Source organism: Paroedura picta, chromosome 9 (assembly GCF_049243985.1).
Source record: "Paroedura picta isolate Pp20150507F chromosome 9, Ppicta_v3.0, whole genome shotgun sequence".
NCBI classification, from domain to species: Eukaryota; Metazoa; Chordata; class Lepidosauria; order Squamata; family Gekkonidae; genus Paroedura; species Paroedura picta.
The window spans coordinates 48,111,976-48,138,311 of record NC_135377.1 but is presented as its reverse complement, the minus strand read 5'-3'; the positions used below and the strand labels follow the sequence as shown (position 1 = coordinate 48,138,311).

The 26,336-nt window shown below is 44.2% G+C and overlaps 1 long non-coding RNA gene across 1 annotated transcript in view; it reads right to left on the bottom strand.

The window, feature by feature from the left end:
• Positions 1–7,466: 7,466 nt before the first annotated feature.
• LOC143844905 (uncharacterized) overlaps positions 7,467–26,336 on the bottom strand; it is a 31,193-nt gene continuing 12,323 nt past the window's right edge. Inside the window, exons 2-3 of the long non-coding RNA XR_013234189.1 lie at positions 8,235–8,446; positions 7,467–8,069 (exon numbers count right to left, since the gene is read on the bottom strand). This is a non-coding gene — a long non-coding RNA (uncharacterized LOC143844905). The remainder of the gene's footprint in view (positions 8,070–8,234; positions 8,447–26,336) is intronic.

The following is a 26,336-nucleotide window of genomic DNA, read 5'->3' as shown; positions in this document are numbered from 1 at the left end:
AGCCTCTTGCAATATTAACATTATTGACAATATTGACAAAATATGAATCACAGCTCAGATTCATACTTTGCCTCTTTTGCAGCTTCATCATTTCATCTTAAATCTTCCATTGCTTATATGCCTCTTGCTTCCATTTTCTCCCACCAACACCAATAGTTAATTGGAGATTTTCATGCAGGCTGATAGTTTCATCACTCTGTAATGGCCACATACTATCAATTTAATCTTAAAGTCCATGGTCTCCATTATGCTTGCAGCTGCCAATTCAAGTTCTGCAAATTCTTTTCATTTCTTTATATAATTCCAATTCTCAGCCATAGTAGAAAGCCACTTGGAAATCCAACGTTGACCCTCTTTCAAAACAAACATACTTGGAAGTAAAAGAATGTTTCAGCCCCATAGGCATGCTAATAGTTCTCTAGAAATGATCATCTGAATTCACACACACATACAAACTACATGAATAAGCTGTCTAATTGTGTCATTTTCAGAAACCCAAATCTTAAGTGACAATTGGCCTTTTAACATTCAAGTATGTTTTCTCATTAAATTGACTTAAATGGACTCCGGGGAATGGTAGAGGACAGGAAGGCCTGGAGGATCATTGTCCATGGGGTCACGATGGGTTGGATACGACTTCGCACCTAACAACAACAATGTTTTCTTATGAAAGTACACCCTGTATGCTCAATATTCATGACAGTGAACTGACTCGGCAAATAAATACATATTATAGTGATGCCGTTTAAATCTCATATTCCTCAAATGTTTCTGCCGTATTCTCTACCTCCTGACAAATTACTAGGCTTTGTTTGGTTCTATTTGCAGTGAAACCAAATCAATAAAACTTGAGCATACTGAGAGTTGCTTTCTCATTTTTACTGAAAACCCACAAGGAACCAGAAAGGATTGTGCAGTGTTGTGGTATATAAATAGATATGTCTGAGGAAGTAACAGGTTTTGCCTCTCTGACTGCAGAGATAATAGGGATCTCAGTCTATTTCTTACGGTTCCTGAGGCCATCCTGTGAAACTGTTAGTAGCATTTCAGCTTGTTTGCCAGTGGTCCACCAAATGCCAGTATGTATCTCAGTGCCAAACCTGGCACAAAAATGATGCCGCCTTTGTGCCAGAACTCAGCAAACGTGCATGTACTGATCTCAAGAGCACAAGGAGAATTCTAGTTGCTGAAAAGGTGCCATTATTAATACTGCTATATATTTAGATGTCTCTATTTCCAGAAAGAATGCAAGTTCATATAATTCAACTGCTGATCTTTCTTTCTTTGATTTATCTCAGGAACATATGAACTCATCAAAATATTTTTTAACATTTCACAATTTACTAAGTTAGGGGATAGTAAGAAACTGAAGATTGATGGGCTCTTGGATGAGCAGTAATACTATGGGAAATACCGGTATGAACCATCATTATATCATTATATTTTGGCTGCATTTATGCCTTTATTTAAAAAAACAACCTATTGTAGTTAGCAAAAATGTTTATATGAATATCTCTCCATTTTAAGAATTTTCATTTTTAATTAATATGGCAACCCCTAGCTGCTGTTGCTTTTGGACCATTTTTTAAATTTCCTTCTAAAAGCTTTGTTCCCTGCTGCATTGGTCAAGTGGGAGACCCAAAAAGTCTTACATTGCATAGGATACAGTAAGAATTGGATAACACTCTCAAACATGTCATTGTATACTTTACAAACTGTTGACAAATACAATTCAGTGTGAGGATGAGGTGTATATTTCAAATATTTAGTAAATTATCTGGAACTAGGGGTGAGAAGTGACATGCCAAAGTCTACTGATGATTATTCAGGATGGTGAAGACCAAGGATGATTGTAAAGAGCTCCAAGAGGATTTCCACAAGAGTGATATTATAATGCTCATATATAAATCTATGGCACAGTTGTGGTTACCATGGCAGGTGGTGGCCATGTTCGGCCACCGCCGGTTCAGTGCAGTGGGACAGCATGCCCTGCCACTTTGCATGTAAGCATGGGGAGCATTTAGTGTGGTGCACCTCATCTGCCCCAGATTTGTGCTCCTGCACAGAAGCTGGGGCAGCAAAGTTCCCAGTGTGGAAACAGCTATATGTCTGGGTTCTTGAAAGAACTACAAGCAATTTCTCTAAAATCATGAAGACTCTTTAGGAGCAACTCTTGCCCACCTTCTACTAAAAAATATGTAAGAATGGTAACCATCCCAGAATGAAGTTTGTGTGTGTGTTTTTAGTTTCTCGGTAGAAGACACAAGAACAGCATGAATAGAAAGAACCAAAATATTATGGAACACATTCCTTGCCACTTTGTCAATGCTGCCCCTATGGGTTTTTTTCAGTTACAGACAGCTTCTGATTCTGTGGAAGAAATAACTTTGTTTTTAAATCTTCCAGGCAATGAGCCAAAGTACTGGCAATTTATTGGACATTCAGCTGTTCTAACAGTTAGGAAACTAGTGATGTAGCTCTGAACTCTTCATACTCACATCATTGCCATGTAAGATGCTTTAGTTAAAATGACTCATCCTCAGTCTGGTTTCAGTGCTGAGAGGAACATTTCACAAAGGGTCTACCAACTGCTTGTAGAAACCTAGAATGTAACCATGTGGGTTCACATATAAACAGAGCGGCATATGCCAAATGCCAAAGTGATTTGGAGACAGAGATGAAAATGGTACACTAAAGATTTTTGTGTCTCCTTTCTTAGGGCTCAGCATGCTCTATTCAGCTACATTTGGAGGATTAAGCACCTGATTTCTGGAAGGACCTAATGTGCATTTTGTGTGATTACAATAAATTGCATCAAAATATCAAAAAGGGAATGTGATTGGTTTTCACACGATGCTTGGGTCTGGGTACTATGAGGAGGAAACCCAGAGAAAATCTTTGTTCAGGTGGGACATGATGACTTTCACTACCCTGCCTAATAAATTGAGAAAGATATCATCCTCTTTGCTGCTCAGGCACTGGGTGCTTCTCATGCAGTTGTCTTCCAATAGTAGCAGTATGGTAGGCAATGGTGGGCAACTTCTTAATCATTACAGCAAATTCTTACTTGTGCTTTGATTCTCAGCTGTGTCATATCCGATTCAGACTGTTGTGACTGAATAGAGGTCAGTGGCATTTCACTCCTCCACGAAGTTGCTCACCATTATATTGCTATCCTCCCATTGTCTGATTTGCAGTGGGTCATTTGTTGCTTGTTTTACCTATAATGAGAAATTATACCCTTAAAAGATGGGAAATATTTCAAGATAGATCTCAAAAATTTACACTTCAGATAGATGGTATGTTCATCCACTGACACAAAGTGTTTTCTGTTTCTTTCTCCTGCCACCCCTCCATGACATTCAACTGCCCTGTTTTTCCCATTAAAGAGAAATAGTCTGAACTGATACTAGTAGACTGCTTGCAGCTTGACTCTGCGTAAATTGACCCAAACAGTACAGATTGAGGCTTATCTATTAATCATGATCATGATATGTGTAAGGATGTTTGGGTCACCTGCTTACTATGGGGGAAGAGCCTAAGGTCAACTGCCCCATTTGCGGGCCCCACAGGATGCTGAGAGCCAAAAGAATCACACTGGTGCTGAGCGTTTGTAAAGAGAGTGTATTCAAAAAGATATGCTAAGGTTACCACAATACAAAGTAGCTAGTCAGGTAAAAGTAGTACAATGGAGTTTCAATGAAAAACCCTAACTGTCTCTCACCCTGCCCACCCCCCCATAGCTGGGGGTTGAGCATAGTCTACAGTCCTATTTTCTCTCAAAATACTGTACCCCTTCTCCCAAAATCTGGTGTTTATTCCAGAAGGGCCCTTGTGGTTGGAAGGGGGGCTGCCAAACAAAGACAATGCCCAGCTTTTTGTAGTTAGAACATGCTTTGATGTACCAGCATGAGGGCCACTACAATGACAAATGAGTTGACTCAAACCAGATGGTCGCCATAACATTCAGGTGTGAAAAGAATAATCTTGATGCTGTCAGAGATCTGGCCGATATGTGACCAGGCAGTTTGGTCAAAGATGTATTATTAGGACGTTTGATGTGCCTGTGCAATGGCAAAATAGCATAATGCCCTCACAATATGCCAAAGCCTAAAACTTCCTTTACTCCAAATCAGCTTTCTTCTGTGTAGCTGACCTTTAAACCTAATTCACCTGTCTTCAATTAATGTTATAGTTCATACAGGAAAAACTGATGAGACTAAATCACCATTCTGTGAAAATGTACAAAGGGAGATTAGCCCAGAAAAAATAATAGTTATGTGTGTTTCAAATTAAAGACACAAACATGAACACTTTGTGTTATAGCTACAGCCTGAGAGCAGAACCAGATGTTCCTAGAAATATGAAATTGCTGCTGTTCCTGCATGGATCTTTTCCCTTTTTCTCACTTACTTGTAACATAATTCAACTAGCAACTAAGCCCGCTGTACTCGGAATACAGCGGGCGCTAGCGGGCGGTGGGCGGCGGGCAGTGGGCAGCGTGTGAGGCGGCGGCGGGTCGTCAGGCCCCCTCCCACCCCTCGGCCTACCTTGGTTTGTGAGGGCAAGGCAGGAACTGGAGACAGCTGGCCAGATGGCTGGGCGTTGTGGGCTCCGGCGGCACTCAAGGATGGCGCGCCGCCGGCTGTTCCCACCGCCGCCATTCCAGCACGGGACTTCTAATCTGGCAAGCACGGGGCGCCGCAGCCGCTCCTGGCTGCGTGGGCCAGCGGCCGTGGCGCAATGTGTGCGGGCATGGCAGGCAGTGGCCATGGTGATGCGGGTGGGTGTAGTGGTGGCGGGTCCCAGATAGTCATTTGGGTATCCATTTTATCTATCATACTCATTACGCCTTCCTGCTCATGATATTCTCTAACATGGAAAATATGAAATGTCATCCCCTGAAATGAAACAATGCTGCCCAAGGGCCCTCAGTATCCTGGATGGACGCTACAGCAAGTAACATTGCCTTACACCATATGATAACTGAGTAACCCATCACACACACACAATACAGTTCATCTAAGAGAGCTGTGGCCAGCTGAGATCTCATTCCCAACTCCCCTGGATCAAGGCCTATTTAATAACTAGTAATCAAGCCCGCTGCAGGGGAATGCAGCGGGCGCTAGGTCCTACCTTAGTCGGCGGCGGCGGGCTGGTCGGCGACAGCGGTGGGCTGGTCGGCGGCGGGCTGGTCGTCGTCGTCGAGCTCGTTTAGTTGGCGGCGCGCTGACGCGGCGAGAGGCGCTTCGCGCCTCTCGCCGCGTCAGGCCGGGAGGAACTGTGAGCCGTGCGCAGTTCCTTCAGCTGGGAATCGGGGGCTCCCTGGGTCGGTGGCCTGACGCAGCGAGAGGCGCGAAGCGCCTCTCGTTGCGTCAGGCCGGGAGGAACTGCGAGCCGCGCTGTGTGCGGCTCACAGTTCCTGGAGCTGGGAATCGGAGGGGCCAATCAGCAGGCTCTTTGTGCCTGCCGATTGGTCCCTCCGATTGTCTGTCGTGAGGAAGGGTCCAATCCGGACCCTTCCTCATCACGGACTAATCCCACCTCTACCCCCCTTACCGAATTATATAGTCCATGGCGCCCATGGCGCCACGGGCGGTTTAAAGATACTCATCTATACTAAGCACTTTGAAGCATGTTGTGATAGACAGGTCCAGTTCCATCTCTCTCTGCAATCAACCAATGAGAGCTGATAGAATGTTGGGAGGGGAGTCATTCAGGCAGTTGGAAGGAGGGAAAGCTAGACAGGAAGTGACAGTATGAGCCAGTGAATGGGAAAATAGTAACCTGAAGCTAGCTGAAAGGTCCTGGCCCTGGCCTGGTGGAATGCTCTCCCTGGTGAAATTAGGGCCCTCTGGGACCTTCAATAAATGAATAAATGCTGGCAGCATGAGATTGAAACAGTGTTTGCATCTTAACCCTGATATCTCTGTGGACTGCTTGAGACCTTTTCTGCACCAGTAATTTGGCCTGGCCCAGCACTTGTCTCATCGTGGGGCTAATTCCCACTTCCAGACATTCTCTTGTTGCAGGTCAAATGAGGGCCTGAGTCATGCCAGGCCTGGGATTGTCCCAGGCTGGAGTCAATGTCATCTGGAAGCAGGAATTAGCCCCGCTGGACAAGCACTGGGTTAGGCCAAATTCCTGGTGTGGAAAAGGTCTGAGAAAGTATTGTTCATAAAGGTACTGGGCTGCCTTGTCTGGCAGTATCTCTGGGAACAAGAGAGGGGACATGGTGTATGAAGGAGTGAGGATTCTATGTATATTAAAAAGAGACAAGACAAGAGGTGAGCTGTGGCTGCATGACCTACCGGTATCCCTGAACCTGTGTGACAGAAGTTCTGGTGCGTAGTAGTATCTTAGAAGTGGAGTCACACAGGTGAAAAAAAGAACTGTTCTCACCTATCTCAGAGGATCCTGAAAAATCTTGTTTCGTTACAAAGTGACCAACTATTTCCCTTTTACCTCACTGGAAGAGTGCACTGGGAGCTTCAAAGTCATGTGCCATCCAGGTACGTAATTTATGCTTCTGTTGTGTATATCAGCATAAAGAAAAAATGTTTCTCTAAAGGGCTACTTTCATGTCCATAAAACAAATCTACCTGTCAGTATTAGCAATTGTTAGGACAAATTTAAACCTCCTAAGCATTGTATTGCAGATGAATGTACATTCCTAAGATCCTTTCCTTCTAAAATTGCTACTCTACATCATTTCATTCATGCTGAAAAGCATTTTTAGCAATATTCTGAGCTTATTAGACACCCATCACAGCATCTTAGTGTTTCTAGGGAATCTTCTAATTTAAATGTCTCTTGTCCAGAATAAATCATTTTATATTCTATTGTGTATATTAAAACAAAAGTTACTATTTTCCTGTATTGTAAGAAGTCAGCATTTTGGCACATTATTATCTAAATATGCATGTTTTGTTGCACCAAAACAAAGCATAGGAATGTGTATGAAGTCAACAGGTTTTTTCTAATAGGTACTATAAAGAGTCAGTAGCATACAAATGATAGAAGTATTATTAATGATGGAATTATTGTTTATTTGAGTCACTGTTTCCATTTGTGTAATCAGAAAGTTAATTAGGAAAATACTTTACTATAGATGATTGTTTTAAAAAGAATGGCTATTTTTTATTGTAGAATCTATTTAAAAAATTATACAGGAATCTCATTCTCTCTGACCTCTTGTACTTACATTGAAACTATTCCTAAGTATTCTTTTCCTGCATTTCTATAATGCACCAGTCCGTCCAGCTTCATACTGAGGGAGTTCAAGCAGTCATGTTGGGTTACAGAAATAGTCTAGAAACAGCTGTTATATAATACCTTTGTATTATGGCCAACCCAAATATTACAAAACATTTGAGCATGAGCCAGAACTCTTCATAATGCTGAATTCTCAGTACTACTACTACAACAAAACCCTCAAGCACAAAAGGAGAAGGTGGAGAAAGATGTTTAAGGCATCATGGAAAAGCCCAAGCTTTTTAAAATTTATTTTTCTTAAAAATGTTCACACAGAATAAAGAAAGGGCTTTTTGAAAAAGGGTGGAATACAAGTCGAAACATAAATAAAGGATTAAAAGAGAAAGGCTTCTGTAATATACGTCACACTAAGGTTATACCATGTTTCCTCATATTAAAAGTGAAATAAGATCTACATTTACTTTCTTTAAGCATCATAACCACAAATCATACACTTATTTTTTCCTGCAAGAAGTCGATGAGCAATTTCTAGTATGTCATAAAGGAAGTTACTGTCTTTTCTTTGACCAGTGCTGTTAATCTATCCATCTCTGCTCATTCTAACAACTTTATGGACCAGCCTTCTATTGTAGGTTGGTTAGCAGTAGAAAATCCCAATTGTGTAAAGGCTGCATTCAAGCAGAGGAACAAACAAACATTTTTTTTTTATTCCAAAGGCCCATTTTAGTACGTGTGAATAGACAAACAGATAAAATTCATTTTTCTAGATCTCTTGCTTCTGCTGAGTAGTGCTTTCCCGTTTCAGTCCAGCTCTTCCATTCTCTGCTTGGTCAGAGATAAGTTCCTCAGAAGCCCTTGAAAGAGATGAAGGATAAGAACAGCAGTCTCCATTCCAAATGATCAAATAATCTGACTAGCAACCCCTGACAAGTATTATTTGTGGAATCACCTTAGTTTTTCTGACATGCGGTTTTCCCTGGGAAAGTATGTGTCATATTTGAAAAATGTTAGAAACATACCTGGCAATAAACTGTTCTCCACAGCTGTTGATTTGTGTTCCAAAAATGATTAACATTGAAAAGGAGAGGAAATGAGATAGGTGGAATCACGTGTATGGATGCTGGGCAACCACCTAAGTGCTCCTGTTGCTTCCTAATCAGGCCAGTACACTTGTACAATTGTCCAAGCAAACCTTTCTATTCCTCCTTCCCTCTCATGCATTCAACCAGTTCTGTGGAAAGATGCAAAAAGCTGAGATGAGCTCAGAGTATAGTTTTTAGCTGCACAAAACCAGTTACAAAATCAGGCACCAAATTTCGCAACAACCCCTTAAAAGAGCAGAAGTAGCGGGACCAGTTGGCAGCTTTCTGAAGGCCGCATTCCCTCAAGTTGGAAGTCAATGTTCCCAGTCCTTACGTAATCAAACCCTTGCATGAAATATCACACTGAAGACAGAAATCTCCATCTCCCAAAACCAGTGTCAGACGCACAGGAAACTCACAACAAAACTTATTCAAAAGAAAATAGTTTTATTGATTAGCACTATACGCATTGGACTGAAAGTCAAATCTGACTCGAAGCCAGATTTGCCTCAGCTTATCAATACATTTCTCCCGCCCAAAACTTGACAGTTCCCAAGGAGGGGGGTTAGTGAGGAAAGACATATGTGAAACAACAACAGGATTCCAAACTCCCATCCTTGAGAGAAGTGACAACAACCCTGTGAGCCCATAACAAGATAAGGTTAAAATAACATCACTATTCTATTTTATTGCTTACAAACTACAAGGCCGGGGCTAGCAGGCGCCAGGTCCAATTAAACAATATAACTGACATGGAGGAACTCAGGCTAATTTATGACAGAGATTCTACAATCCTGACATCCCTCCGCATTAAAACAAACTTCACTCCCCCACCTAGCCGGCATCTACCGGGCGAGGACAATCAGGAAATGCTCGATGGAAAGCCCGGAGAAGGCGGGGTGCCTTCACATTCCCTGCCTCCACCCACTCTTTGTCCCCCGAGGGGAAATCTTTCCAATCGACCAGATATTGAAGGCGACCCTTGTGCAAACGAGAGTCTAAAATTTGGTTGACTTCGTAGTGGGTGTCTTTGTCGATGTAAATTGGCACAGGCTGGTCTGGAGGAGGGTGCCACTCGTCTGGGACCGGAGCTCTTCGCAGCAGGCTGGAATGAAAAACCGGATGCACATTCCTATAAGTCTTTGGTAAAGCTAGCTCAACAGTCACAGTATTAATCAGTTTTACCACTTTAAATGGCCCCACGTATTTAGGGCCAAGTTTCTTTGATTTCTGCTGGCACCTCAGGTTCTTAGTAGACAAATAGGCCAGGTCTCCCACTTTCCAATCAGGTGCAGGCACTCTTTTCTTATCTGCTTGAGCTTTATAGGCTTGTTTTGCCTCCTTGAGGCTAGCAACAATTTCTGGCCAACCAGTACTGATGGTCGATGCCCATTTATTTATGTCAGGAGTCTCAGTGGAGCTGAGTTCCCAGGTGGGGGCTGTTGCCAAATCAGTCCCATACACTACTTTGAAGGGTGATACCCCTGTTGAGGCATGAACCCCATTGTTGTAGGCAAATTCAGCCAGCGGTAATAAGGAGACCCAATTGTCCTGCTGGTGATTGATGAAACAACGCAAATACTGTTCCAGGATTTGGTTTACCCTTTCGGTCTGGCCATTTGATTCAGGGTGATAGCCCGAAGTGAGGGCTTGCTCCACCCCCAATAGTTTCAGGAGTTCCCTCCAAAACTTGGAAACGAACTGGGGGCCCCGATCCGTCAGGACACGTGTCGGGATCCCGTGCAGACGTACCACGTGTTCAATGAAAAGAGAAGCCAATTTTGGTGCTGAAGGCACTCCCGTGCAGGGAATGAAGTGAGCCTGTTTAGAAAAAGCATCCACTACCACCCATATAACGGTGTTCCCGTGGCTGGGAGGGAGGTCCGTAATAAAGTCCATAGTGACATCTGTCCATGGACGAGAGGGGGTGGGCTGTGGTTGCAATAGCCCTTTTTTCTTGCCCCCAACCGGTTTTGAGGCAATACAAATAGGGCATCCCTGCACATACTTCTCCACATCTTTGCGCAGGGACGGCCACCAATACTGTCTCCTGACTAGGTGCAGAGTTTTCACGAAACCAAAGTGTCCAGCAGTTTTTGCGTCGTGGCAAAGTTTCAAAACTTTTCCCCTGGCCGCAACAGGAACAAAGAGTCTCTCGCCCTTAAAAAAGAGCCCCCCCTTCTCAGTCAGATCAGGGCGGAGGGAGCTAAACTCCGGATCTTGTGACATCTCCTTCTGGACCCAGCCCCCTGGGATGGGCGTAGCAGTCTTTACGTGGCTGCGCGTCACGGCGGCCATCCCTAGTTGGGCGGGGGTGAAAACGGTGTCCACCAATGGGTCTCGTTTGCTGTTGTACTGGGGCAGGCGTGATAATGCATCTGCCAAAAAGTTCATTTTACCCGGCAGATGCTTTAGGGAAAAGTTGAAACGGGCGAAAAACTCCGCCCATCTCATTTGCTTGGCGGAAAGCGATCGGGGCTGCTTGAGTGCCTGAAGGTTTTTATGATCCGTCCAGACTACAAATGGGATCGCAGACCCCTCTAGCCAATGCCTCCAGGTGGAAAGGGCCAATTTTACTGCAGCCGCCTCTTTTTCCCAAATTGCCCAATTTCGCTCTGCCCCCGAGAATTTCTTTGACAGATAGGCCAGCGGGTGTAATTTCCCGTCCTCCCCCTCTTGGAGGATCACGGCCCCCATTGCTACGTCCGAGGAATCTACTTGTACAGTGAATTGCTTAGAAGGGTCAGCATGGGCCAAAACTGGTTCGGACGTAAACAACAACTTTAGTTTGTCAAATGCGTCTTGACAGGGGGGAGTCCACAGAAGGGGCGTCCCCGGGCGGCTCGCCGTTTTTCCCCCTTGTTTGGTTTTCAACAAGTCAGTGAGGGGCAACACCACTTTGGCAAAATTGGGAATGAAAGTCCTGTAGAAATTAGCGAATCCTAGGAAACTTTGCAGTTGCCTCCTGGTGCGGGGAGGTTCCCAAGCCAGCAAGTCGCGCACCTTGCCAGGGTCCATCTCAATCCCAGCCTGGGAAACACGGAACCCCAAAAACTCCACCGCATCGCGGTGGAACTCACATTTAGACAGTTTAGCAAACAATTGGTGCTTCCGCAAGCGGTTGAGCACTTCGCGTACCAGTTCAGCATGACTCTCAACATTCTCTGAATACACAAGAATATCATCAATATAAACCAACACCCCCTGGTACAATAAATCATGCATAATTTCATTAATCATATTCATGAACACGCCCGGAGCGCCGGCGAGGCCGAACGGCATTACGGTGTACTCAAACTGCCCCAGGGGGGTATTAAAAGCCGTAAGATATTCGTGCCCCTTCTTGATCCGAACTCGGTAATAGGCTTCCCTCAAATCCAATTTCGTAAAAATTCGTGCCTTCCCCAAGTGGCCCAACAAGTCTTTTATCAGGGGGAGCGGGTAGGCATTGCAGGTGGAGACCGCGTTCAACCCACGGTAGTCAGTACACAAACGTAGCGAACCGTCCTTCTTTTTTACAAAAAGGACCGGGGCCGCTAATGAAGATGTGGCCGGTCTAATAAAACCCCTCGCCAGGTTCTTATCCAAAAATTCCCTAAGCTCCGCCATTTCCCGGGGGCTCATGGAATAAAGTTTGGCTTTGGGGAGTGGTTCCCCTTTCTTCAATTCAATGGCACAGTCAGTTTTACGGTGGGGAGGAAGTTGGTTGCACTCTACCTCCGCGAACACATCAGCAAAGTCCCGATACTCGGGAGGGAGCGCTGTCCCCCCCGATCCCAGAGCGGCCACAATCCCCGTACGTGGGGGATCCCGCGGTCGAGCGTGCTGCTCGCAGGCGGGAGAGGTAAAGTCCACAGTCCCTTCTTTCCACTTCACTAGGGGGTCATGTTCCTTCAGCCAATCCAACCCCAACACACAAGGGAAGGCAGACTGAGGGGCTACCAAAGGCTGGATTTGCTCCCAATGTTTTTTTATGTCCAAGTCCATTGGGCGCGTTTTCGCCGTGGCCTCCCCTCCGGGAGCACATTTCCCATCTAATTGGGTGATTGGTAAGGGTTCCCTTAGCGGCACCTTTCCCACCCCCAAAGTCTCGGCCAGTGCCGGGCTCACTAGGGATTGGGTGCACCCCGAGTCCACGATACACCGGACTCCCACTGTTTTCCCCGACTTGGGGTTGGAGAGCTTGGCAGGTAGGAGTAGCAAGGGGGAATCACTCACCACGCGTTTGCCCCTGTTGGCGGCCTGCTGGCGGGGCGCCTTTACAGCAGACCGTCCTCGTTTCCCGACTGCTCCTCTGCTTGATCCTCGTCCTCCAGCCCGCTTCCCTCCTCCGAGTCGTCCACTGCTGGTACGGCAGCCACTGGCACCAGGAGAGACTTGGCACTTTTCTTTGGAGTGGTTTTCTTGGCGGGCTGGGCTTTCGGTGGGGCGCTGCTCACGGCCCTCGGGGTCGCTGTTGCTTTTGTCGGGCAGTGTGCGAGAAAGTGCCCCGCTTGGCCGCAACCCAAGCACAGCCCCTTTTCCATGCGTCGGGTGCGCTCCGACGGCTCCAACTTGGCTCGGGGCTTGACTTTCGCCGGGGTGGAAGTTTTCGCCACGGTTTTGCCTGCCAGGACCTGCACCATTGAAGCTCGCTCCAATCGATTTTCCATCTCCCCATCCAATTGGACCCACCCTTCAACTGTAAGCGGGTCTTCCAGGAGGAGGCATTTGTCAGCCAGAGTAGGATTGAGGCCCCCCACAAACGACAGCACGCGTTGGGGTTCCGTCCAGTCCGGCACCGAGGAAGCCAGCTCTTTAAACTCCCTGGCGTACTCGACTACTGACAACTTCCCTTGCCGGTGAGCCCTGAGTTTTTTCTCCGCAGTCTCTCGTTCGAACGGTTCCACGTACATCTGGCGCAGGGCTCTCATAAAATGGTTGTAGTCACGGATGGCTTGGGGGTGATAGCGGTACAAGTCCACGAACCATTTGGCTGCTTTGCCTTCTAGGGCTTGACCCACGAAACGCACTTTCTCAGCGTCGTCCTGGAAAGTGAACCCCATTTCCATCATGTAGGCCTGGAGGTGCACCAGAAACGTAGGAAAATCGGAGGGGTCCCCAGAAAACTTAGCCTTGAATTTATAGGTGCTCCGCATCTCCACACCCCGGAGGTGGGCAGGTAGGCGCCCCGGGCCCCAATCCGCCGGTGCCGGGGCCGGTACGAGGGGTCTTGCACCACGGCCGATGCCTCGTCCTCTCCCCGCCGCCACTCTTGCTCGTTCCGCTGCCCGTGCCGCCTCTGCTGCTCGCGCTGCCGCTCGCGCCGCTTCTCACGCCGCTGCTGCCGCCGCCGCCTCGGCTCCCGCAACGTCCGCCGCCGCCGCCGCGGCCGCCGCCGCTGCTGCATCCTCGCCTCCGTCCGCGCCGTCCCCTCCAGCTCCATCGCCTCCCGCGCCGCCTTCGTCCTCTCGCTCCTCGTCCTCGCCTTCTCGTTCCCTCTGCGCTCTCGCTCGAGCCTCTGCCTCCGCCTCGATCTCCAGCTGCGCCCTGGCCCTGGCCAACGCCTCAGCATCCGCTGCTGCTTGCGTGTCCGCCATGCCGTGTTCCCGCAGTACAAGCCCACCACTCGCTCTTCGCAGGCTGGTATCGTGCGCACCACCACCAAGCACTTCCTTCAGCAGGCGTTGCGTTCGGCGCTTCTCCTCCGGATCCAGCCGACCCGAAAGATCCTGCAGCCAGTTAGTCACCCTGTCCAGCTTGTACTGCAAGTCCTGCGTCTCACCCACAGGCTCCAGCGCGTAGCTAGGCAGTCCCAGGTGCTCCGGCCACCTCTCATCCCCAGTAGGGCGGTCGTATCTAGACAATCGCCTGCGCTGGGTGACGTGTCGTTCCAAAAATTCCTCGGGCCCCGGGGTTGTCCCCGAGATTGCCCGCATCATGCCCGAGCTGTGCGGGCCGGCACCCGCGCCGTCGCCCTGGGAGAGGTCCCACTCCAGGCCCTCTCCCTGCTCAGAAAAAGTATGTCCCTCGCCCTGCATTTTGCAGGTGAAAGGAGTTGTGAGATTTGACTTGATGTCAGACGCACAGGAAACTCACAACAAAACTTATTCAAAAGAAAATAGTTTTATTGATTAGCACTATACGCATTGGACTGAAAGTCAAATCTGACTCGAAGCCAGATTTGCCTCAGCTTATCAATACATTTCTCCCGCCCAAAACTTGACAGTTCCCAAGGAGGGGGGTTAGTGAGGAAAGACATATGTGAAACAACAACAGGATTCCAAACTCCCATCCTTGAGAGAAGTGACAACAACCCTGTGAGCCCATAACAAGATAAGGTTAAAATAACATCACTATTCTATTTTATTGCTTACAAACTACAAGGCCGGGGCTAGCAGGCGCCAGGTCCAATTAAACAATATAACTGACATGGAGGAACTCAGGCTAATTTATGACAGAGATTCTACAATCCTGACAACCAGACTCAACATAGTGACGAGTCTCCAGAGCTGAGTTTCTGTATTTGTAAACTGCAAGCAAATAAACTTGCTGTTTACAATATACTTGTTACATTTCTAGCCCAAGAAATTAAATACGGCTAGCTGCAACTTTCTACTTAGTCAGGAAGGGACGCTGTTAATTCCAGGATTAGTCTTTCATTTGAAGAGGTATATTTGCTCTATCTAGGACATTAAGCGAACACCAGTTTGTAAATCCTTTTAATTAACAGTTTTACAGAGAAGTGTGGGATTATAAATTAGACACAACATGTTTTCTTTTATCAGGTGCCAGCTTAATCACAGTTTTGATTGCAGTGTTTTCTCATTTGAAATTAACCTACTTTGGATAATTTTATATAATTTGTATCCCCCCCATATGAATTTTTGTTTTTAATAAGACTTCTGTGTTTTCTACTGGTCCATATGATTGTTGCAGCATGGTTTTTATCACCATGTACTACAATATTACCCCTAGGGTCTTTCAAGCATTCTTTACAACACCCCTCCCACTTTTGTCTGAAATGAAAATATTCGAATCACCATTCCTACTCATATTTGATGAAGGGAGCTTTGACTCTCAAAACTGTAGGTCTCTAAGGTGCTAATAGGCTTGAATCTGTTTTTAATATTGTGTAATATCTTATGGAAAGGAATTACTTTACTTACATCTAGTTTTGTCCAATAAAATATGCAAAGATGTACCCTCTTCTATATTTCTCATTTACTTGTTCACCACAATTAACTTAGTAATACTTCTAAGGAGACGTGTACAATCAGACTATGGGCTTGAAATCCATGTGCCATTAATTGGAAACTAGACTCAAAGTCCATTTGTAAGAACGGGCTTTGAAAGGCCCCCCCCCCGGCAGCAAGCACACCCAGCAGCCCAGGGAGGGTGCAGAAGTGCTCTGGGGCTGCGGTGAAGCCATACCCGGCCCCCTCCCTCCCTGGCCCCCCTCCCCCTCCCCCCCACAGTGGCCCAGCCTTCCCCCAGGCAAGAAGCACACCTGCGGTCACTTCGAGACCTCGGGTGTGCTTCCAGGAGCTGGGGGAAGGCCTCCATCCCCCCTCCTTCCCCCCAGATACCTATAGTAGAAATATATAGGGAGCAGTGCTCTTTATTATACATAAAACATTGTATCGTAGATTTAAAAGAGCACATTGTATCCAAAGCAAGGCAGCCAATTGCAGAAATAAAGTGTAAGTTAATCAGTCATCTAGCGATTGTTTTTAAAACCCTGCATTTTAAAAGTATCACTATTTGGTCCAGATTATAAATATTATGTTGCTTGTGTACGTCTTACTAGGTGCACAGACCCCCATATTATGTACTACCAGACCCTACCATCTATGATCCTAGACTGAATAATCTTTTCACAGCCCGCGGCGCCACAGGCGCCACAGGCGCCGCGGACTGAATAAAGCTGTAAGGGCTTAGGGGGAGGAGTTAGGGCGGGCTCTGTCCGGGATGAGGAAGGGTGCCGATTGGCCCCTTCCTCCGGACAGACCATCGGCCGATTGGCCCGGCCGATTCCCGCCCTGCCGACAAGGGAGCAACTGCCAATCAGAATATCATACCACATATGATAATACTTGAATATTTGAAACCTTAGTTCTTCCAATGTACTTGAAAAACAATGAGTAAGATTTGAAGTTCATCAGTTTATTTTGCAAAATAAAGTTTATCATTTTTATAGTTAGGGATAATGATGGATATTTATACATTTAAACCCTAGCTTTAACTGATTATAAAGTCACATATGGGATGCATCATGAGCACATATCCATTTGTTTCCAAACACACACTTCATGTATTGCATATGTTTAACAGTCAATGGCAGAGACATTAGTTATAGTAATTCTTCCACTTTCTAGACTCAACATATGGTATTTTACTGAAAAGACTTTTCCTCAATGTATGCTGCCATGTGCATAGTATGGAAACAGATAAAAAGCCAATGTTGGTATTCAAAAAACACAATTCTATTGGATTAGATCCAGACTAAATAGGTAGTTTCCACCTGTTCTTCTTTCCTGCTGTAGACCCCCTTCATGTTGTCCTGCAAGGACCCCTATCTCCTAGAAGTACTATTATTGGAGATAAGAGGTGCAGTGGGAGGAGAAAAGCAAGAAATTTGTGTTCTGAATTTGTAAAATTTAATCTGGATCCAACCCAATATGTTCTGTTTGCTTCTTATCTACATGTATTGGGTAACAGCAGTGGAAAGTGCCATCAAAAACCAGCCAACTCCATACAGTTTTGAAGGAAAGGGACATTCAGAGATAGTTTGGTATTTCCTGCCTCTGCATAGCAAGTTCCTTGTTGGTCTCCCATCCAGATACTAATCAGGGCTAATACTGCTTAGCTTCCAAGATTTTATGAGATTAGCCTGGGCCATACAGATCTGAACACTGGATATTATATGATTATATATTTGTGACATATTAATGCCCTTTTGCATAATGAACTATTATAAAAATTTTTTGAGTGATCAGAAGCACCCCAAGGCAACAGACAAGCAGCTAGTGGCCTCCACATTGCCTGACCTATTCTATAAATCCACAGAGCATGCTATGACGGAAAAGTAGCAACCTAGTCTCTCATAAATTGCCCTATGGAAGAGATGTATGATTTGGACTAGCAGAGCTTCGATTTTTTTCCAAATAACACATTCAAAATCAAACTTTCTTTGCTTGCAATACCAGTTTTCTCTGAAGTTGAATGCCCCATATGTTCACATTCATTTATTCCAAAACAGTATTTTGAGAGGTTTCGCATCTGTGCAGTTGGCAGCATTTAGCATGGCAGCTGGCACAGTAGCCACTGTTGGCACATGCTCACAAATTCTGTCTGCTGAGATTACATTTGCCCCTAGGGTCATCATAAACAGGACATCCATCATTAAAATCAGCTACATTTTGAGTGCATGTGCTGCAGTTGTTGATGCAGTTGGCATTTATTTTATTGGTGAATGCTCTGCACTGGATCAAACAAGGATGGTCACAGGTACCAACATGACAGTACATAAACAATTTGCAATCCAATTTAGAACAATTTAAAGTACTCAATAAAAATCCCATTCTGTGAGGCCTACTCCCAGGAATGTTCCTCTTGATGTCAATAGGCTTAGATTATAATAACTCAGCATAGGACAACACTGCTTATATGTGCAGTTGAACATATATATATGCAGGGACATGTTTTTCCACAATACATTTATTTATGTTTCCCTCCCTTTGTTGAATTTGGCAATAAAATTCTAAGAACACTTTTCTAGAACTAAGTCCCATTGAAGAGACTTTAATAGAATTCTGAATAGACTTGTGTGATAGACTGTCAAGGGTTAATGTCTCACAAACTTTTGAGTAGCAGGCTGTTCAAATGGATTTCTGTGGAGAGTGTCACTTAAGAAATGGCAGTTGGGAACTGACAGTTGAAGAAGAGACAGTTTAGCACTGACTGAGGACTGAGAAGGAGACAAAGATGAGAGGATCACAGAAGATCCCCATTCAAGCTGAAATGGACAAAGCTTCTAGACAAGAGAAGTGACCCCTGTCTAGTGAAAAGGGAAATAACTCTTAAAAGATGAGTGATCTCTGGTCTGCTTATATAGAAGGATTTTGGGAACATGGTTGCTTGTCCCTGCCTTCTAAACATGAAACTTTTCAGTTTCTGACTTAACACGCAAGCATAACTTTCCCAAACACTTACTTGTTGGCAACATATTAGCTAAATTTAGTGTGATTACAAAGTTACCTTAGTTGTTATTATCAGTTCACCTCATACATTCTGATTTTATCAGATCATTTCCGTCCAGGTTAAATACAATATTTTGTTTAGTTTTGAACGTTCAAAAGCCTCTCAAATTCCATTAGATGAGGAGAATATTAGCTGGTGATTTTGGATCTTCCCTTGAGTCTCTGGGCTGGGCCAGCATAAGAATATATAATAACATGACAGGGTGGGACAACCTCACCTGGCCATGGGGTGGAAACATCTTTGTTGCTCTTACGGATAACCTCTGGAGGCAGCTGGGTCAAGTTGGGTCAGTGGTGCTTGTGCTGATAGATCTCACAGCACTGTTTGACACTGTAGGCCACAAGCTGCCTCACCAGTGTGGAAATTCAGGGTTCAGTCTTGCAATTACAGGCCTTTTTTTCTTTAAGGCTGGGAACAGAGTGTAGTGATCAGAGAGGAACAGTCATGATGCTGTCCACTAACATGCCACAGGGCGTGATTCTCTCCCCAATGTTATTCAACATCTTTATGTGCCTTCTTGTGCAGCTGGTCTAGGGATATGGGCTTGGTTGCCACCAAATTCACCCCCAGAAGCACTGGCCAGGTATCTGGAGACAGGTGTGGGATTGTTCCAACAGAGTTGCTTGAAGCTAAACCCTACAAAGTTGGTAGCCCTATGGCTGGGTAAGAAAGGGCCAAATGAGGAAGTGTGCCTTGCCTATTTGGATGGAGTACTGTCAGGAATTTGGGCATGATATTTAATGCCTCCCTTACATTGCAGACACAGATCATGAATACAACTTGCCAAGCATTCTACCATTTCCGCTAGCTGAAGGTACTAGTGCCATACCTGTCCCAACCTAGCCACAGTGATATATGCAAGAGTCAACTCTAGAATAGAATACTATCTCACTCTATGCAGATCTACCCTTGGACCTTATCTGGAAGTTACAGTTGGTACAAAAATGTGGCTGCTTGGGTCCTTACAAGGTCCCCCTGTAGGGCTCATATGCAACTTGCCCTCCAACAGCTTCATTGGTTGTCAGTAGAGCTCTGGATCAGGTTGAAGGTGCTGGTATTAACTTTAAGGCCAGACAACGTCTGGGCTCTGTGTATCTGAGAGACCATCTCTCCCAATATGAGAGACCATCTCTCCCAACGAATGTTTCATTCAGCAAATACCAACATGCTGAAAATCCCTGGCCTCAGAGAGATCCAGCTGTCTCTTACCTAGTGGAATGAGCTGCCAATGGAGATCCGGGCCCTGACAGAGTTGTCAAAATTCCACAGGGCCTAAAAAATGGTGTTCTTCCACCAGGCCTATGTTTGAGGCCAGTGTGGTACAGAATTACACCTCCCTCTCTTCCCCTTCTCCTCTCACCCCATTATAGGCTCCCTGCCCAATATCACCAAAAAGTTAAAAATTGCCAACAAAACAATGGCAATCCAAATGAAAAGCATTTCAGAGCAAAGCATTTCAGAATTTATATCATATCATATCATATCATATCATATCATATCATATCATATCATATCATATCATATTATATTATATACTGATTTTGATTAATAAGTACTGTTGTGAACTACCCCATGCCCACTTGTGGGAAGGTACTGTCAAGAAATCTAGTTATAAATAAATAAAAATAAATAAAATGATCAACATGAAGAAAATAGATGTAGGTGCTGCTCAGCAAGAAAGAAATAAGTAAAAAAGGGGAAATCCTGCGTGTGAGAGAGGGAAGAGGGAAGGATTGCTATAACTTGTTTTTAAACTGTAGGCTGCTCGGGACAGATTCTTTTAAAAAATGCTTTCTCTGTGAAGTGCCTTATACACTACTGACATGGTCTAAAGGCTATAACTAGGCAGAAAATTTTACCAAATAAAAGCCTATATTGTGTTATTACTAGAATAAATATTTGTGCCATGCTTTCCTGCCAAGTGAATTCACTTCTAGAGATTGAAAAGATAGTGTACCCTCTTTTTTTGCAATATACATTAAATACTTGGCCCCAAGCCATGACAAGATTTTCAAACATCCTCTTTAACCATTTTCATTTAAACTACTACATATATAATGATTTTGAACTGTCCATGTAAAACCTGACAAAAATGAGAACTGGCAAATAGAAAGAGGATTAATTTTGGCACCTTTTTCTCTTCCAGCAGGTGTTGTGTTGATAATAAAATTAGGCTGTCTCCTAAATATCTTTATCTTTAGTGCGTAATAACTGCCAACTTGGGCGTTTGCATTTACTTATCTTTGCTATCTTCTGCAGAAAGTAGAATCTGTTTAAGGGAGCGATCAGGAATGGCCATTGCTAATAGTGACCTAACTCCAAAATGAAGGTGATTCAAACCACTTACTTTCTTCTAAACATATGTCAGCTAATGGGTGTGCATACAAAGTCTCCTTTATCCTTGACAACAGAAAGAAACAGGCAAGCCCCAACCCCAGGCCCAATGTAAAAGGAACATCAGATGTCTGCAAGATGCAAGCTGTTTGTCACACAAGCTTCCAGTGGCTGCTTTAACCAACTAAGCATTTGTCTGAAGAGATGAGATTATTTTTTTTCCTGTAGTCTGCTTCATGCAAGAAAGAGGAGCTCAAGAAATAGCAAGACCTGATAAGAGGAATCCTAGAAGATACCAAGATTGCAACTAGAGCAAGCTTCACATTTCTAGACGTAAATCCGAGTATTTTAGTTTAAGTAGATCATTAATAGAAATAGTAGGGGCCATTCCGCACTAGGATCAATGTTGCAAATTGGTTTTGGAACGAAAAAACGCCATTTTAAATAGTGGAATTCGTCGTTATGCATACCTGGCTTTGTAGTGGAATCCAGTAGCGTTTCTATCGTTTCCCACAGGTTTCCGGTCTTGGCAAAAATCGCTATCCAGGAAGCAATATTTGCAAAGCTTTGTCTCGCCCCTGGCTGTCAATCAAACGAGCAGACAATGGGCGGCTGTTATCATGCTCCCAAAAATCCCCTTTCCCTTTAAGGCAGGTTTAAAAAAACACACACACACACACGTTGCAATGAATCTGCGTTGATTCATTGCAACAGAGAGACCCATCTAGCTAGCAGGTGGCATGTGAGCTGCCGTTTATCATTGCCACGCTCCCCCCGAGTGAAAAAAAATCCCCCACCCCCCTGCACAGGCGCGATTTTCAGCCAAAAATAAAGGGAAAAATAAAGGGAAAAATAAAGGGAAAATAAACCAGCAAATGGGGCTGTGTGGTGCTTGGTGACAAAACAGCTCTGGGGAGGGACTGCAGCCAGAGAAGCCTCGCTGGGTGAATGAAGGCTCACCGGTTCGTTGATGTCCGCTCACTCCGAGAAAAAAAAATGGCGATCACTTCGACGGAAGATCAGAGGAGAGAACCAGGGGGAGGGACTTTGCTGAAACTGCAACAATGGTAATGCACAGAACTTTTCTGCTAGTGTTGCAGATTGGTTGCAAGAGTGTAGCACTTTCCAGAGGGTGAATCCACTTTTTGGGATTTCCTTGAAAGCGTTACAATGAAGCACTTTTTGCGGATCAGTTTCAGGAGTGTGGCAGATTGTCTATGACGTTGTGCATAACCGCATTTTTGTACCGATTACAATTTGCCACACTCCTGCTACAAATAATCTGTGCGGAATGGCCCTAGGATTTACCTGTAGAAAGGGGAAGATTGTTTCTACCTTTCTAAAACATTTTACAAAAGGAAGTAATGAAGTAGGTGAGTAACCTGATTTTATCAATGATACAATTATAAGTTCAGCATTTTATTCTCTCTGAGGTGTAAAAAGCATGATTGTGTAGGATATTAATTATATATATTCTAGTATACTTTAGAAAATTTATATAATCTGTTCCACATAATATATTTCTCGTAAGGACTTTGGAAGAGGAGCATGTCTCATGGCTTAAGTGCCACTCAGCACTTAACACTCACTTAGGGTGGCTGTCCCGCCCTTGAATGCCTCCTCCTCCAACCATAATTCTTCTCCCGATCATACAGGGGTCTGAGCACCTTCTTTTAAAGCCAACCATTAGCACAAAATGTATTTTTGGGCTCCAAGGACCATATTCAGCATTTCAGATATCTACCCAGACAGAAATAAACTGCAAAAGAACACAAATTCCAAAAAGGAGGGGAGGGAATGCTGTATCATTCTGGCATTTCTCCATAGCAATGAGGCAGTATTGATTTTTATTAAAGATGTATCTGTGTTGTGGCATTACCACACAGCAACACAGAACTGCCTTTAAAAAATAATAATTTGGGGGCTTGGGGGGAGAGAACGTTTCAGTCCACAAGAGAACTGATGTGCTGTGATTGGTGGCTTGCTGTGATTGACAAGCCAAGGAGCAGAGGGAGAAAGTTCAGCTTCTTTTCCCTTGCTGACTCATCAGGAGGCAAAAACCAGGGAGAAGGAAAATGCAGGAGGTGTCTCCCCATGAGGAGGGCTGCAAACATGAGATTTACCATCCTGTGTTTGCAAGCAGGAAACCACTCGCGTTTTCCCCTCTGTGCCAAAATGGTCTCAGAATTTGAAGCAGGTATTTGCTGTTTTGAACAGAAATCACCTGCTAAGAATTTTAACGATCACTTACAACAACATGATACACGTGCTCTTAGCTCTGTCACCAATAGGGTTGCCCACTCTGGGGTGGAAAATACTGTATACATTTAAATGGTGGCATATATCTACAAAAAAGTATTTTAAGTCTTACCTTTCATTTTAAACAGGAAAATACTTGGGGTTTTGTGTGCATAAGTCTGGACTGGGGTCTAAATAAAGAAAATGATGGAAATACTTGCAAATCCAAGATTTAATCCAAGTCACACAGTGTTTGATCAAAGCATAATAAAATGAGCAAATATGTAAATGACAATTTGAATTTGTCATAATGTTTATTTTTTCATGGCAATATAAGCTTGAAGAATTTACACATTAATGTAAATTATGTAAAGAGGGGAATGGTAAATCCTGAGATTTTTCTTAGCTTGCGAGTGGCAATTAGAGATGGGAAATCCTTCTTAGGTATCTGCTCTATTATCCAGCTATATTTTTTCAAAGAGGTAGTATCTTTTTGCATTTTATGTGAAAAATGTGTTTCAGCAGGATTATTTCTCTGGCTTTAAATAAAGTGGTATGCATAAGAAGATCTTGTTAACACTGATATTTTTACTGTTTATCCCCAGCCACTCAGAGCAGTTGGCTTCCACAGACCAAGTAGTCTCCAATGCCCAATGCAGACTCTGGGAGTGAAGTAAGCGGACTGTTGCCCCCATACCCAAGTCACTGGATTGAACTCAGAGCTGTACCTTATGGAATGCCTTAACTGCAGCCTAATTTCCCACTTACTGGTTGCTGTTCTCCTCATCTTCCTAAGCAGCTTAACTGACATTTAAGTGAGAACCAATTTACAACTATGCAGAAGATTCATGATAAAAATTCTTTATTTTAACTTCGGTATTCAACCTCTATCTTCTGTATTTTTCCCCCAGGAAAAATTCTCTCCAGAAAGCTGACATTACCCCCAAAGGAAAAATCCAGATACAATCTCACACAGAGCATTGTTCCTCCTTCATAGCCCTCTACAGTTGCTGCAGCATAAAAATAAAAAATGTCAGGGGATCTGCTTATGACTTTTCAACATCCCATATAATTGTGTATCACTAGTTAGCATAGCTTCAAAGAAAGGAAGAGGAGTTCATTCAGCTGGGGTATTTTTTCAGCATTTTCAAAGTCTGTAGGAAGCCAATAGGAAAGAATCAAACACAGCTATAATAATCAATGTGTACTTCAGGTATTTCTGTCAATCAGCCAATGGAGACAACAGTCCTTTGTGCCCATGAGGAATAGTTGATGTCTCTCGTTTCAGGAAGAGGCAGCTGAGAAGAATGTAAAGACTGGCCTTGTAGTGCTTTTATGTAACAACAAATATCCAAGGAATTCCTCTCAACATTGGGACTGACAATCAGTAAATACATAACTACTTCAAGGCCATATGCAGTCTGGGGCCAAGGGACCAAGCCCTATGAAGATAGGTTGAGGGACTTGGGAATGTTCAGCCTGGAGAAAAGGAGGTCGAGAGGGGACATGATAGCCCTCTTTAAGTATTTGAAAGGTTGTCACTTGGAGGAGGGCAGGATGCTGTTTCCGTTGGCTGCAGAGGAAAGGACACGCAGTAATGAGTTTAAACTACAAGTACAACGATATAGGCTAGATATCAGGGGGGGGGAAATTCACAGTCAGAGTAGTTCAGCAGTGGAATAGGCTGCCTAAGGAGGTGGTGAGCTCCCCCTCACTCGCAGTCTTCAAGCAAAGGTTGGATGCACACTTTTCTTGGATGCTTTAGGATGCTTTGGGCTGATCCTGCGTTGAGCAGGGGGTTGGACTAGATGGCCTGTATGGCCCCTTCCAACTCTATGATTCTATGATTCTATGATTCTAGTCTTTTACTCTTCTATGTACACTGCCCCAAAACATCATAGTATATAAATCCAGCCTGTAAAGCTATGTTCTGAGTGATAACTAGTCACATTTTAGCACATTTCCTTTGTTGTTTTACCCCTCTACTGTTGAAATTCAATTTGTGCATTCCATGAGGCTAATATATGCATGTTTATTAATGAAACTTAGTGAAATGCTTAGTGAAATTCTGGGTTTTGTGAGCAAATGAAGTAAAACTGTTTGTCAGCGGCCAAGGCCTATATCAAGGGGGAGGGGCATTTGACCTGGGCCTCACATTTACTTCTTCATTGTTTTGGTCTTTGTTAAGTTTCCGATTTGTTTTTATGTGAAATATATGTTTTTTAAATTTTTTATTACATCTAGAGGGCTTGAAATCAACAGAGAACAAAGTTGAGTTCACAACACACGACACATTATCAAAACTTAACTTAGGTAATAGATAAATCCAAATAAATATAATAAAACAGATTCTAATTAAAATTCACTCAGTCAACAGCTCTGGAACAAACCTAGACAGCCAGACATCTCAGCCATTCTCTTATTTCCTTAAATGCTACACAAAACAAAGCAGATTTGCATGCCTTACAGAACCTTAATTAGTCCCACAGAGCACAAACCTCTTCATGTAGCTTGTTAGAAAATGCCAGGGGCAGATGCCAGGAAGGCCCTTGCCACAGTAGATAGCAAAGGTGTATTCATGAACCAAGTATCTGCAGTATGCCCTACAGCAAAGGTGTATTCATGAACCAAGTATCTGCAGTATGCCCTACAGCAGGGGTAGTCAACCTGTGGTCCTCCAGATGTTCATGGACTACAATTCCCATGAGCCCCTGCCAGCAGTTGACTACCCCTGCCCTACTGGAAAGACCAAATTGTGGGGGGGGGGGGACAAAAGGAGAGGCTTCTCTGGACCTCTGAGATAGTCTTCCAGCAGCTGTCATTTGTGCCTCTGTGGAGGTCATGCCAAGCTTAGAGAAATAGGACCTGGGGAGCAACTTAATAAATATCCCTTATACATGAGCAGACCACCTTCATGCATCCATTTGTCTCTTGGTGATTTTTATTCTAATGATAACTATAGAATGTAATCAACACATGTGGAAAGCTTTCACAATAATTCCTGATTTGAATAATTAACAGTAGCAGTATATTAAATGATATAACTTAATTAGTAATAATGAGTAATAATTAATATCTTTCAATGCTTACTAATTTGTACCTATATACATAGAAAGCAAGTACAATGTTTTTAAGGAACAGGCTGTCATGTATTCTCTCCCGGTTCTAGGACCGCATCCCTGATGGGTGGTTCTCGCTGATGTTGCTAGGGAGGCAGGACTAAAA